The following is a 13,871-nucleotide window of genomic DNA, read 5'->3' as shown; positions in this document are numbered from 1 at the left end:
AAACTTGAACAAAGATCATTCATGTTGTCACCTCCTTATGAACGGAGTCCAATCATTTGTGTGAAATCTTCCTCTGGCAGAAGACTTGGCTTACAAAAATACACATGGGAGGTCATGAGAAGGCTGAGCTGACAATCAAGAGACCAGCTGTCACTCAGAACCACATCATCACCATGACAATGGCACATTTCTGTGCCTTCTTTGTTGGCAGGTACAGATCAGCTTGATAAATTAAAGACAATCTTTCATCAAGACCAAAATATCCTCTATAATCACCTTCTCTGTGAGACATAAAGGCAAACAGATGTTTCCTTATAGGTTCACGAGCCAGCAGAAACCATTCACCTCAGAAAGTCACGTCATGAAGTCTGTGCAAGTGCAGTGTACAGTATGTCTATCTTTTTTTGTATATAGCTCGACAAGGCAGTTTATTTGAACTCCTTTCTTTGTCCCAAGATGCATACACATGCTTGACCATTCACGCCACATCAGAACAACAGATAAATCTTTTATTTCTCTGGTGGCTGCAGATTAGAAAAAATGTGAACTAGACAGACATAAAGCTCTGTATATTCCATTTGTCTTGTTTGAGTTAATTTTCTTCCCTTTATTGGCTTCATCCAGTATTTCTTATCTTCCGATGACATATTCTACTCATCCAAATGTCCTACCTTGGCCTAATGGCCAGGTGCGTTCGCTTGAAAAAGCCACAGGCGAAGGATTTTGTGGAAAATCCTTAAGATGATACAATAAAAGGTAAGCAGTTTACACACTTGGTCTCTCATCTACGATCGCTTTTAAGAGATTTTTTTTTCTTTTTTTGTCATATATAGCCTGCATCACACTGCAAAAACAGCCCCTCTACAAATAAGCGTAATATTTCGTAAATTTTGTGAAAATTGTTTTGTTTTAAGCACGATATCATAACTAATGGGGTGAGAAGAAATAGTCCAAAATAGTCTTTTTTTGGACTAAAAGGGCTTTTTTACTTTCTTAGAATTCCTATGGAAAAGAGTAAGGCTGCTCTGAGTTTTTCAAATAGTGCTTTAGCAAGTGGGCTTAGTTTGCTTTAAATAAATAATGACGTTGTATAATATGTCCTGAGTTGTTGCTCATCTGAGAATGTATTTAACTAATTTTAGACCTGAAGAGGGCCAGATGTTTCCAGTTATGTGCTCATGCATAAGACCTTAGAACTTTCTTCTTCATGACTGTAACTCACTTATGCAAGTTGATATTGTGCAATATGGTTTAGAATGTAAATGACCTTTAAGGTTGAGTAGATTATTGTTTTCATTTTAATGGTTAAATATGTTATTGCATTATGAAAATTGCATTTTGAGATCCATATGAGAAACATATGTGGAGGCTGGGGCACTATAGAAGACATGCCCAAATATTTTACTCGAGCCAAGAGAAATAATGTGTAGCCCTTTCAGTCAGTCAACCAGACTTTTCTGCTTGGTTCCATGGAGGTTGCATGCATTTGTCTCTGGAACAGAAGGGAAAATGCATTATGGCTGTGTTGCTGGGCAGGTGAATGTCATTTTACTTCTCCACATATGACATATGGTTCAAATGGTTTGAGGCATTGTTACTTAGAGGAAACGTGACCAAAAACGTGTTCATTCCTGGCTTGCAGTTCGCCTGTCTGCCTGCATTGTATGTTAATGTTGGCTAGATTGTATCTCACCCCTGCGCACATTCGTGTGTAATAGAGGGATGATTCTGTGGTTTTTGTTGGAGGTTAGAAGGGAGATGTGGAGCATTGGGTTGTTTGATCTAAAAAATCTGGTCTTACATTTTCCAACCATCACTTATTACACTTTTAAACACCTATAGACTAAAACCTTTGAGAATTCTACAAATGTTGTAAAAACTGGCTTTGTAAAAAGTGGCACATCCATTATGATTTCTCAACCTAAATGATTTTTTTTTTTTGCCTAAAGGCAGCCAACTTCTTATGCATCCGAATCAGTGGTGGGCAAATGCTTTCCCACAGGCCCATATTCCCACAGTTAAAATGGTCAAGGGGCCAAATATATGACAACTTATGGACTCAGTTTATCTGCTGATTTTATCATGCATTTTTCCAAAATTCATCCAAATAATTGTGGAAATCCAATGAAAGCTTGCTCAGTTTCAAAAGCGAGTACAATAAAATGCAGTTACCCACTGCCTCCACTTTGTGGATGCTGGAGTGAATTTGGCTTTTTGTAAATTTCATCCACTTCTCAAACATGGATTAACTGGTCTTTTAGATAGTAAATAATAAATGTAATGCACATGACAATAAGTGACATCTTTTATTTATTTGAGAAAGGCACACTAGAAAAAAAAAGGTGACAAGGGTTACATGAATTAGCCTGAATTAGCAAGCGTAAATGTGTAAACTGTAGATGTGGAGTTTTCCAGCCGAAGCCAACACACACTGAGTGTCTTTGGTGCAGCAAATGTGACAAGGCTCTGCCATCGATGGCAAGGGGGAGCCAATACGTTCCATCTCACGCCCACGTAATATTTTTCAGCTATAATCCGTCCTGCATCTAGGTGTGATAAAATAAAATGGAAAAAACACCCCATGACAAGTCCAGCTAATTATGATCATTCATTTTACAGTTATTTTACACAAGGTAAATTCACAAGTCATAACATGTAAATAAGAACATTTTTTTAGATATGAGGGAGTTTAATGTGTACTTGGGTCTATTGATGTACTTCCATTTGCTATGCTAAACTATGCTAGCTAGCGGGGTTTTTGGACACAGAGAAGGAAAACGTTTGTATCCTCTTATCAAACTCAGGAGTTCACACCAAAAAAAATAAAAAGCCAAAATGTTGCTTCCAACTGCATCATAAATGTCTTACAGTAGGTATTATTATGTGTAAAGTCAAAATATGTACACATTTGGGTTTTTTTTTTTTCTACAATTTAGGTCTTTTAAAACTTGTTAATGGGTTTAGCATTTAGTCATTTGTGTAATCACTTGTGCCTACAGCTGCTGGCATACCCTGCACACAAATCACTGTATGATTCCTAACTCTGTATAAATCCTAACATAACTCTAATGATGTACATCTTATACTGTTATACGTTTTTTTCATGCTGTGCAGATACATTGTGGATTCTATTAAAATTATTCTTTTTTTTTCTAAAAGCAGCTAAGGGGCTCTGTCTCTTTAAGACAAAGTAATGTGTACCGATGTGTCAGCAGAGGCAGATAAAAGTAAATTCAAAAGGTAAAATTATTTTAATAATGGTATAATATACAGCAATGAATTGCGATGTTCATCTTTTAAAAAGAAGGAATTATATAGATGACAGCCCTTGTTCATTCTAGAAATTGAAAGAAGACAATACTAGTTAAGAGTTATATTCCCAGCGGTATGCTTTTTCTCGCAGGCGTCAAGCACCGCTGTTTAATGTACACTCATGCCCCATCTACCTTCTCTTCCATTATTCCACTCTCCAAACCTCCGTCTCATGCACACTTTCCCTCGGCCCCATGCTGTCCCTCTCTATTTATTGAATACATCTTTTACTCTGCAACATTTTTCCACCTGAGCTGGCAGTTGCAACTTTTATGGGGGTGGTGCACACGGGGCCACGGGAAGAAGAGGACCCTCGTATTTTCATTGCACGCATCATGCTCCACCGAACGAGGGCCATCTAGGCTGAAATGAACAAACAGGGAAGATGACTTAGACTTCACCTTTTTTTGTTGTTCTTCTCTTGTTTATATTATTTAAGAAGGAGTGATAGAGGTACTTGGTATTGTCTCCACTTCGCTTCATAAAAAAATAACAAGAGGGCCACCAGCTGGGAGGAGATAGAAGGGGGATTTAAAAGAGTAAGTAAACAGCAACCTGATCAACAAAACAATCTATTATTCAATGCCATTTTTAGGTAAGATCAGTTTTTACATGGTTCCAATTTATAAGGTAAGCCAAGCAGATAAAACAAGTCAAGAAGCTCTCAGTGAAGTCGACAAAGCACTGAGGCATCTTTGATGGTGCCATGTCGCCTGTAACCATCATAAAAACAAACAGCAAAATATATAATAGACAGAAAATAATATCAGCTCTACCTCTTTTTTGCTCTCATGGTTTGAGCATAACAGCGTTGTTGAGTCTTTACAAGCAAACGCGCATCTTCTGTCACATCATATAACCCTATCAGATGCAGGTCAACACAGAGCGAGTGTTGATGTGAAACTCACTCCATTAGACTGAAGCCCGGCTTTCCATTCATGGCGAACGCGAGGCTTTCCAGCAGAATTACACCTGCTTTGTGTAAATAATCAAGCGCTGACCTGTGGGGTTAAACCCTGTAATTGAAGTGATACTTCAAAGAGACGACCAGCACCTTCTTTCGGCTGCAAAACGCTGCATGGCGCAAACAAGACAGACAAGAGGGGGTGCTGGCTCATGCACGTGCATAGACACAGACTGATACCAATACACGAACACACGCAGGGCGGGAGAAGGAGGTAATGGGGTGCCCAGATTGGATGACACTGGGTGAGTGTCTATTCTCTCCTACAAGTGCTTCCATCGTCACATATTTTCCTCTGCACCCTAAAAATCAATGGCTAAAATCTGAAATGATGTTCAAGCCACAGTTCATAAATTAATGTGTCTCTTTAGTGTTTTATAGCACCAGGAAGTGCAATATTGTATGTGCCTGGGTGCAGAAAAAATAAAGAAAAAGGAACTCAAAATAGGGGTCATTTTGATAGGATTGTCAAATCCAGGTGTTTTTCCACTAATATGAACTTTTGAAACATTTGAATTTGCTTTGTTCATTGATTTTGCATATATTTTCACCGTTTTCGAAACATTCACTCAACCATCCATCCACAATTATTAATGACTATTTGTTTCCGAACGATAAATGGGGTCACATACATCACTGTGATTCAGTCATTCATTCATCATTTCAGAGACTAATATATTACCATTAATACTACTGATGGATGGCAATGCAAAAAATATATATTGTAAAATATTGAATTAACATATCTATATTGTTGTTTAATTATATGTGACATGAGGAAAACAATGAGGATAAAATAAAATACAAAAACAAGAAAAAAATCAGAAGTCTGCATTGCTTGACCTCACTTGACCTTGGAAAAACAATCCTTGGTGCTGTATATTCTGAAATGTAGTAAAAGTGTGAGAGATTCTGGAAAAAACAGAGAAAAAACAGACTCAAAAAGACCAGAAAACAATGCCATGCTATGAGCCCTCGAATTTTTTTTATCACCGTTGAATCCCCAATTGCCAAGAAAAATCTGAAAAATAAGAAGCATACAGAAAAAAGGAATTGTAGAGATACATTTGTGGTAAAGAGGTTCAGCCAACCGGACAAGTCCTAAAGAATCTAAAGACTAATACATTCCCACTTCCTGTACTGAAAGCATCAGAAACCCCTCTGACCCCCATCTGTCCCCATGGCGACGACAGCCACATGCAGACCCGACGCTGAGCCATTTGCACCAGGCTCAGCCTCTGCTTCGGCACAACGTCACTTTGCTGCGAGAGCTCCAAGGCAGCGAGCTCCGAAACATTTGCTCGCTGCAATTCAATTAGAGGCTGTAAACAAGTGACAACGCCAAAGAGGGACAGACTGGCAGCCGCAACTGAAAATGAATCAGTAGGGCGGCGGCGGGTAAAGAGCTGTGCGCTGTCTGTCAGCGCTGCAGAGGAGTGACTGGCACCGCTTTAATCACTTACAGTAGGGATCACCATGGTGCATTGTAGATGCCCACATTATAGATGTGCACAAACCAGCATCTCCTCCACCCACCCACACCCCCACCCCACCGCTTCACTCATACCTCCAGCAAAGAATAGCAACCAGCGGAGAGAGGCAGATTGATCCCTGGATTCAGCGTTGCTACAGGCCTCCTTCCCTCATTAATTCTGCTGATTCCACCAGATGGGAAACAAAATATTAATTTTATTCAGCCGTAGGCATGGAGCTCTCTGTTAAGGTGTTCGCTAAATCACCAGGGTTTCATCAGGATGCTCTGATATTGCAGCCTGGCTGTAAAATTGCCGGGCCGGTGGGTGGGGCAAAGGTTCAAATTGTCATAAATGTAATTAATTGTGTGGCAGGAATGATTAATTTATCAGAAAAAGAGGAGCTGATGTGACTAGCCAAGATGCCTAGCCATGCCTTCAGAGTGGCAGTACATGCTCGTTTGAATTATGCAAATTAATTGACTCTTTCAATGTGGCATAAAATGCTAGTGCAACTACATTGCATGGTACATTAGTCTGTTCATCCAATAAAACTGCATTCTTTACAAGTGAATCCTTGACTCAGAGGGCTCTGGGATACAATTCATTTTCAGCACAGATGTGAGAGTCTGGCAGCACTTGGCAGACGGTTTCAGGCGGTAAGTTTATAGGGGAGGATGGCAGGGAGATGTCGGCGGGGAAAGAGGGGGGGTAGTAAATAGTTGTACAGTGTGCATGTGTATATATGAATGTTTGGTGTTTCCCTGCTGACCCCACTGAGAACAGCACTGGCAGGCAACCGTGTACATTTGCGATGTAATCTTAGCAGCTTTTGGTGGAGTGGTGTTCTCAACTTTCCCCCCACCGTCAGCGCTTTTGTTTAAGAGCGAGATGACAACTTAGTTTGTTGGTCACATCTAAAGAAGCATGGATCATTGATTTTATTGCAAAGTTGCAGCGCTGCCCTCCCACCCGCCGAGCTATAGCGGAAATTGGCAATGACAAGGCACATGCTCAAGCACAATGCACAATACACATGTACACAGGCACACAAATAAACACATGCCTAATTATAGGCACTGCTTTGCCACATTCAAACTCCAGTGAAGGATGATGATATCCAAAAAGGCACCAAATTGTGGACAAACAAATGAGATAAGGACTTCCACTGCAAAACGAAATGACAAAGGGTGTCATTTTTCGCAGATGTATTTATATTTTATTAGAATCAAGACAAAACTTCAGGTGTCAGTCTGTGCATTGAACTGAACAAAATTATTGTGCAACTAAAAACAGAGTTTCAAAATCAATGTAATCATGTTAAATGAGCTCATCAGCCTCAAGGTAAACTGCTTCAGCTGTCCCTGTCGTTTGCAACATGATAAGTCAACAAGAAACAGTCCAAAATCTGAGTAGAACTCACTTAAGGCAGGAAACTAAGTTCCCCCCACGACATCACACTAGGCAAGGTTAGTAATCTTTAATTTTTAGCTGTGTTGTATCATAAGTGTTGCTCGTTTTTAAGGGGAATGTTAGTGTCTCAGAAAAACAAAATAATCATGTCACTTAATGTCGGGCAGTCTTGCTCTGTGAATTTCTAGAGAGCCAATCAGATCTGGTGGGCACTGTGACATCACAGACCCAGATGAGAGCAGAATTATCCCTCCAGCCTCCCCATCTTTATCTCCACCCACCTTCCCATCATGGTGCATGTCCGCAAAGCTGAAACAATAGATTGCAAAAGAGGCACACCCCAAGGAAGAGAGGGTGGAGAGAAGTGTCTGACTCCACCCTCCCCACACACACACACACACACACACACACACACACACACACACACACAGTCAGCTGTTCTAGTGGTTTAACAGGGAACCTTTTTACTCTGTGGTCTTTTCTCTGAAACATGTCACCGACAATTCATTAAAGCACTCAAGAAATTGTGTCCTCACAGGAAACAGGGGGGAACGTTCTTCTCCACCTTTTTTAACAAACCTTTTTTCTTCATATAAGCAGCACAAAACCACAAGACCACACTTGGCTTTTTAGCCCCTTTTGCTTCACTCGTCCCTTTTCAAACCAAATGGCGCTACACCTGCCATCACGAGGCGACAGGAGGAGGTCTACCTTGCCACCTAATGAAAGCTCAGCACGGCACTCTTCTGCCACTGCCCTCCAAAACCCACCCCCCCCTCCGCAGCCACCTCTTCACCCCTCCAGCCACTCTCCCCACCCCCGCTTTGATATACATGTGTCAAGGCAAAGTGACAAATAGCACATATTAATTAGGCACTAGGTCGGGCAAGATTGCTGTTATTAACGTGGGGAAGGGGTAAGGTTGGATTTAATTGCCTGTGACATCAAAGTCAAGTGACTGGTGTTTCAAGCATCATTTAAAATGTTTGATATTGAGGCCATTGCACTCACATAAAGAAAATCTAAAAATATAAAAGGAGACTGATGGGTAGGAAAATACCTACATGCTTTTGCCGAAGCTATCTGGAAGCTAATAACATCTCTCCGCTGATAAATTGACTAGATCCTGATGGAAAGTACATTGCGGTTGCCCCTGACTGACTATCACTCCGTTTCCCCGATTTGCCATCTACTCTCACACTCTTCATTTGCTTTGTGTATCACTTCTACACTGGGAGGGAAAAAAATAATAATTTCAACATGAAGTACAGACGTGGAGGGAGTAAATTTGCCTGGTTGGCTTTGAAAGCAGTTGTAATGGTGTTTTTATTACAGTGTGCATCTGCTAAACAATAAACGAGAAAAGACAAATGGATAAAGCTATTGTCCTTGCATATCACTTTTTGATAGTATGGTAATGCTAAATAACAGGATCTTTGGAATAAAATCCACTGATGAAAACAAACCTAAGCTTGAACATAAAGGGATTTAAAGCGCACTAAATGTGCTACTTTTTTAGATCCCTGCGTGCAGAACAGATGCCACAGTGGTATAAAAATGTTGAACTGGCTGTTGAGGAAATTTTCCATGTTGGGAAAAAAAAACTGCTGTAATCGGCTGTGTGTCATGATGACTGATTATTTGGGGCCCCTATCAGATTGTAGCTGTTACCAGTTGCCATGGTGATCCCGTCCTCCTGTTGGGCGTTCTGCTAACCCTGAAATTAGTGCCGAAGTGTGGCGCCACCCCAAACTGTGCTCCACTCCTTCTCTAAGCCTGATTTGCTGTCCATAGCAACGCAAAACAAGGAAAAAAAACCTGTTGAAAAGATAAGCTCCAAGCCATCCCAAAGAAGCAGAGACCACTTAGCCGTCCCCGCACACCAAGCAAGGCAGGTGGAAGTGATAAACAACCAGCACACCATAATAATCACACATTGTAGATATTTTAAAGCTTTTAGAGTTTTCCTTGGACATTGAAGCGTTTTCTCTGTCTGCTATCTGCATAGACATTTCACTTTTACAGTACCGTCAGAAAGATGCCATTTGGACCAAGCCCCTGGGGTCCCCACAATAGTCCACTCAGACCTCCGCCGTCACGGCCGTGTCTACATCAATCTGAGACCCTGCTCAGAGCAGGATTCCTAAAAGCCAATCACTGATCATTACAGGACGGGGTGGCTCTGTCCTGTGATCACAGAACCACTCTGTCCTACTTAGACCACTCGTTTACCAAGGTGCCGCAACTTTTCTTCTGCAGCAGTGACTTCATCTTTCTGTACTTTAATGAGCTTTTTATGCCAACATTGCCAGCGCCCCCGTTCTGCATGGAAATAAGCAAACCCAGTAGACGTAGCGCCATTTTTCGCCACTTGTGCAACGCAATAAGACACACCAGGTGCACTCCTTCCTAAATTAGCCGATCAACAGGGAGGCAGCGCCGGCATCCTGATGATCCAGGGCACCAGCATGGCACATCATTTAGGAAATGGCCTTTTATTTTTGTGCAAGCATTAAAAATAATTTACTGTCTTTTGAAGACTTTGATCTCCTTAACATAACAAAATGTACAACAGCATGACACAGGGTTTATTGTTTTGCAGCAAACAAAATAAAGGCAGCACAAAGAAAAGCACTTGAGGGACACTTCTTTTTGCAGAGCTTATTAAATTAAAATGCAATACTGAACATGGTGTCTTCTAAGTTTTGTTTAGGAAAAATATTCTTGATGGATTTGCCCCCATCTGCTGTTTTCTGATCTATTTCTGCAGGTACATGCAAGATCCTGCAGGAAAGGTCAGTTCATAATGTGTCATCATAATTTTTACCGATGCTGTCAAAGAGATTTAGATTTCATATTTATCAGAAATTCTGTAACCGCGTTGTTTATCTTGTGTGATGCATTGTGTTGTATTCTAACAAACGAGAGAGTAAAGCGCCCAGTTAGCTACAGTGCAGTCAGGGGCCACTTGGAAAGGTGAAAAAGAAGAAATACATATTGATAAGATGGAGTGGGGGGCCCCTGTAGTCCCCTTCCCAAGAAAGGCCACAGACAGGAATTATAATGAGTGGGATTAACACCCCCTACCGAAGCTGTTTCTACTCCTCAACCCCCCCAACACACACACACACACACACACACACACACACACACACACACACACACACACACACACATTTGTTCCCTACAAGCACTTCTTCTCCTGTATCTGCCCTGCACCAAGGACAGGAAGCCGAGTGCCAGCGAGGAACATACTGACGTTAATTAACAACATCTGACACAGATGCCACGCTTGTACTCGCTCAAGAGGTGGTCCAGCACATTATTTCATTTTGGTTATTTCCTCTCATTTTTCCCCTCCCCTTTTTCTCTCCTTGCTCGATTCACTTCTTAATCTCCTTGACATGCTGTCCTTGCTTTGCGTTAGGGATGCAAGGTTTGAACCTGCTCTGAATGCAATTAACTTTCCTCTTGTCAGGCGCTTTTGTTTAATTTTCAATAACCCTTCCCTCATGTTAGGTAAGCTATAAATTGTCGTGACAGAGATACATGCGGTGATATTCAGTGACATTCACACCTTGCTTTGCTCTAATCTATTTGTTCCCTCTGATACCCCAAATATTGTGACACCAGATCCGACACCGAGGCCCCAGCTTTGCTGTCAGTTGCTCTCCGCGCCACCCAGTAGAGCCTTCGCCGAGAAGAGCCATTTCACAACACGATTTAGGAGGCAAAAGTCAAGCTTTCAATCAAGGTAGTGAAAGAAAAGGCCGTCAGATGTTGGTAATTAGCCCGAGCTTCCACTGTGCTGGAGTTACACCAGCATGAAGAGTGCAAAAGTGACACATATGCTCAATCCCGCAACTGCACCGCTAATCAGCCGACCTCCAACTAAAATAGATGTGTGACTTGCCAACTTGTCTGCAGACGTGTTGATAAGCGGCACATATGTCAAACCATTATTTGCTATGCAACTGAGAGCAAAAGAGCGGGCCTTGTGGTTCCGCCGTACGCTGATCAAGAACAAAGAGCAGAGGTGAGGATGGGTAATAATCTCTTGCTGTCTTCGGGGACCGTTGGCCCATCAGGAGCGCTGCGTGCATTCCCAGAGAAGGACTGAGGAGATGTGGCATTTTCTAAACTGGCCAGACACTTTGTGCCTCATCTGCTGTTTCTCTTTGGTGTCAAGGATGACCTGGACTCCCTCCTGACCTGCCTCCGGTAATGACCGTCGTACATCATGCCTTAAGTGCCGCAGCCCTCTTCGGCTGATGTCGCTGCCCTGTCCAGCACCCATTTCCATCTGACCCACTGAGTCCTGGACAAGGGCCATGGCAAGGAAATTAAAAATGCATCATGTGATTCATCTTCTGAATGTACAAAAGAGGATGCACAAAGAGGGGGCCAGACCACAGAGGACAAGTCACCACAAAGGTCCTTAATGGCCATCCTGTCTGTCCAGGTGTCTGCTTCTAATCTTGTTATGATATGTTTGACAGAAAAGAAATGAGACGTGCAGGTGCTTAAGTCTTCAATGCATATATGGTCGTTACTGATGGAAATATCAACTTAAACCCTTGCAGACAACGTGTGGTAACAGCTTTGAGTTTTACTCATCGGTGATCAATAATATCATATTTGCTGACATGTTGACAGTTTTAATTTCTCCTGAGCTGGAGGATAAAACACCTGTCAATATTAGCAGAGTGCACAGCAGCCAGGAGCTGAAGGGGTGGGGCTGCTCAAACGTTATGCTGCCGCCACCTGCTGGTAAGCAGCTTTTGAAGCCGCTGCGCCCCCTCCCCTTTTCTGCCATTCAAGTTACATCCCATCCCCACTCACTCCACACACACATACACACAGAGTCACCAGCAGTAAAAATCCCCGTTCGCCTCAGGTTCACTTCACAACCCTTTTTTTTTTTTTTTTTTTTTTTTGTCAAATGCCAGACCAGGATGAGAGTTTATTTTTCAGGCTGTTAAAAATATTTTCTTTCACCTTTTAAAAAGCCCTCTCTGTTGTCTCTGCATATTTCGAGCAGAAGAATGGGCCTGTGTAATTCTATCAGAGGAGGGTGTAGACGGGTGGGGCTGCAGAAATCCCAATACAAAATGTGTAGGCATGATTGAGCATAGGCAGTTTAAAAATATTACACGTAAAAATTGTATTAAAATGATAAAGTGTGATATAAGGATACCACCTTGGCTGCGGGAAGGCCATGCAATTTATTTTATCTCTGCAAGATATCACTGCAACGTTGGTGTGGTGTATCTTCTGCAGGCCTGAGTCCAGATCCAGACAAAGAGAGTTCTCCTCCATTTGTCTTAAGTTGGCACATGCTGCCTCCACCAAATTACTCTAAACACCATCTTTGCAACATAATAAAACACATTCTGGTGCTCTCACTTATGGTCACATAGAACATTGACCATGGGAGGTAAGTCTAACAAAATTAGTATGCAAAAGACCTGCCCTGGCAAGGCCCATAATTTCCTTGCAAATGATTTCTGTATTTGAAGGTGGAAAAAAAAAAAAAGGGGGGGGGGGGATAAGACAAAGGCATTTTGAGCATATGCAGCGTCCTAATAGAAGCTGCATTTAAATAACTTAACCCGTGACAGCAGGTGGGATTGGATGAAATAAGGTAAAAATGCAGAGTGGAAAGATCCGACACTGTGCTCGCTTTTTGGCTGATCGGCTCTGACATGACGCCCCGACGGAGTGAGCAGAGGACAAAAACAAAACGTCTCCGAGACAGTCGGCTCTGAAAAAGTCGGGCTTTTTGCACTTCAGGCTGTATAATATGCTGTGGTCAGGCTGGTCGCCGCATGCTGCGACATCTTTTCATGAGTTAACTTAATTAAACATATACCCGCACAGTATTGTTTTGCCAGAGTGGCTCTGAAAGAAAGGCCTGTCAGTCCACCACTTTCAAAAGAAAAAGTTAAACATGTAATAATAATAACGATGTCCAAGAGTAATAATAATTAGGGGAAATAAAGTTTTTTTTTCTTCCACCTTTGATAAAGTGACATCAGATAAGGCTCCATGTGAAGCTGCATTTATTCAGAATTTATTCAGACACGTCTCGGTATGTTAATTGCACCGCTTGGAATCATAAATGCAATCATAAATCACCGGACTGTACCGATATTATGAGCTACATTTTTAAGTCCCTCGCGTGGTCTGCAGGAATGCATCCCCAGCAGAATAAATCACATCCCTGCAGCCTGCAGGACTGTTGCCGGCGCGAGCGCTGCCGCGCGCTCTCCTCATCCTGGACACTATTTCAAATATTTCCTTTTTGTAAACAAAATATTAAGTTTCCATTTTCTGTGTCTGTTTAGTGATCATTAAAATCAGAGCGTAATTTATGTAAAAAGTAGCTGAAACGACTGAAAGATTATCTAAACAGCATATGCAAGAAAAAAAAACATTATTTTTGGTACATTTATCATCTTTGGTCAATTTTTTGTGCTTCAAAATAAAAAATATATATTTATTTTAAATGTGGGGCTTTACGTCCTTTTAACTTCCTACATTTTATTAATTTAGATTTATTTTATTAATTCATATAAATAAATGAGATTTATATAAAAATTCAATCTTGTCAATTTTTCTAATTTTATTAATTAATTCCATAAGTTCAAACATTTCTCACATCAATACAAACAGAAAACCAAACAACAAAAATATTACCTTTTGTTCTC

This window comes from Cololabis saira, chromosome 22 (genome assembly GCF_033807715.1).
Source record: "Cololabis saira isolate AMF1-May2022 chromosome 22, fColSai1.1, whole genome shotgun sequence".
Classification (NCBI taxonomy): domain Eukaryota; kingdom Metazoa; phylum Chordata; class Actinopteri; order Beloniformes; family Belonidae; genus Cololabis; species Cololabis saira.
The sequence above is the reverse complement of the archived record's forward strand: the minus strand, read 5'-3'. Positions refer to the sequence as shown.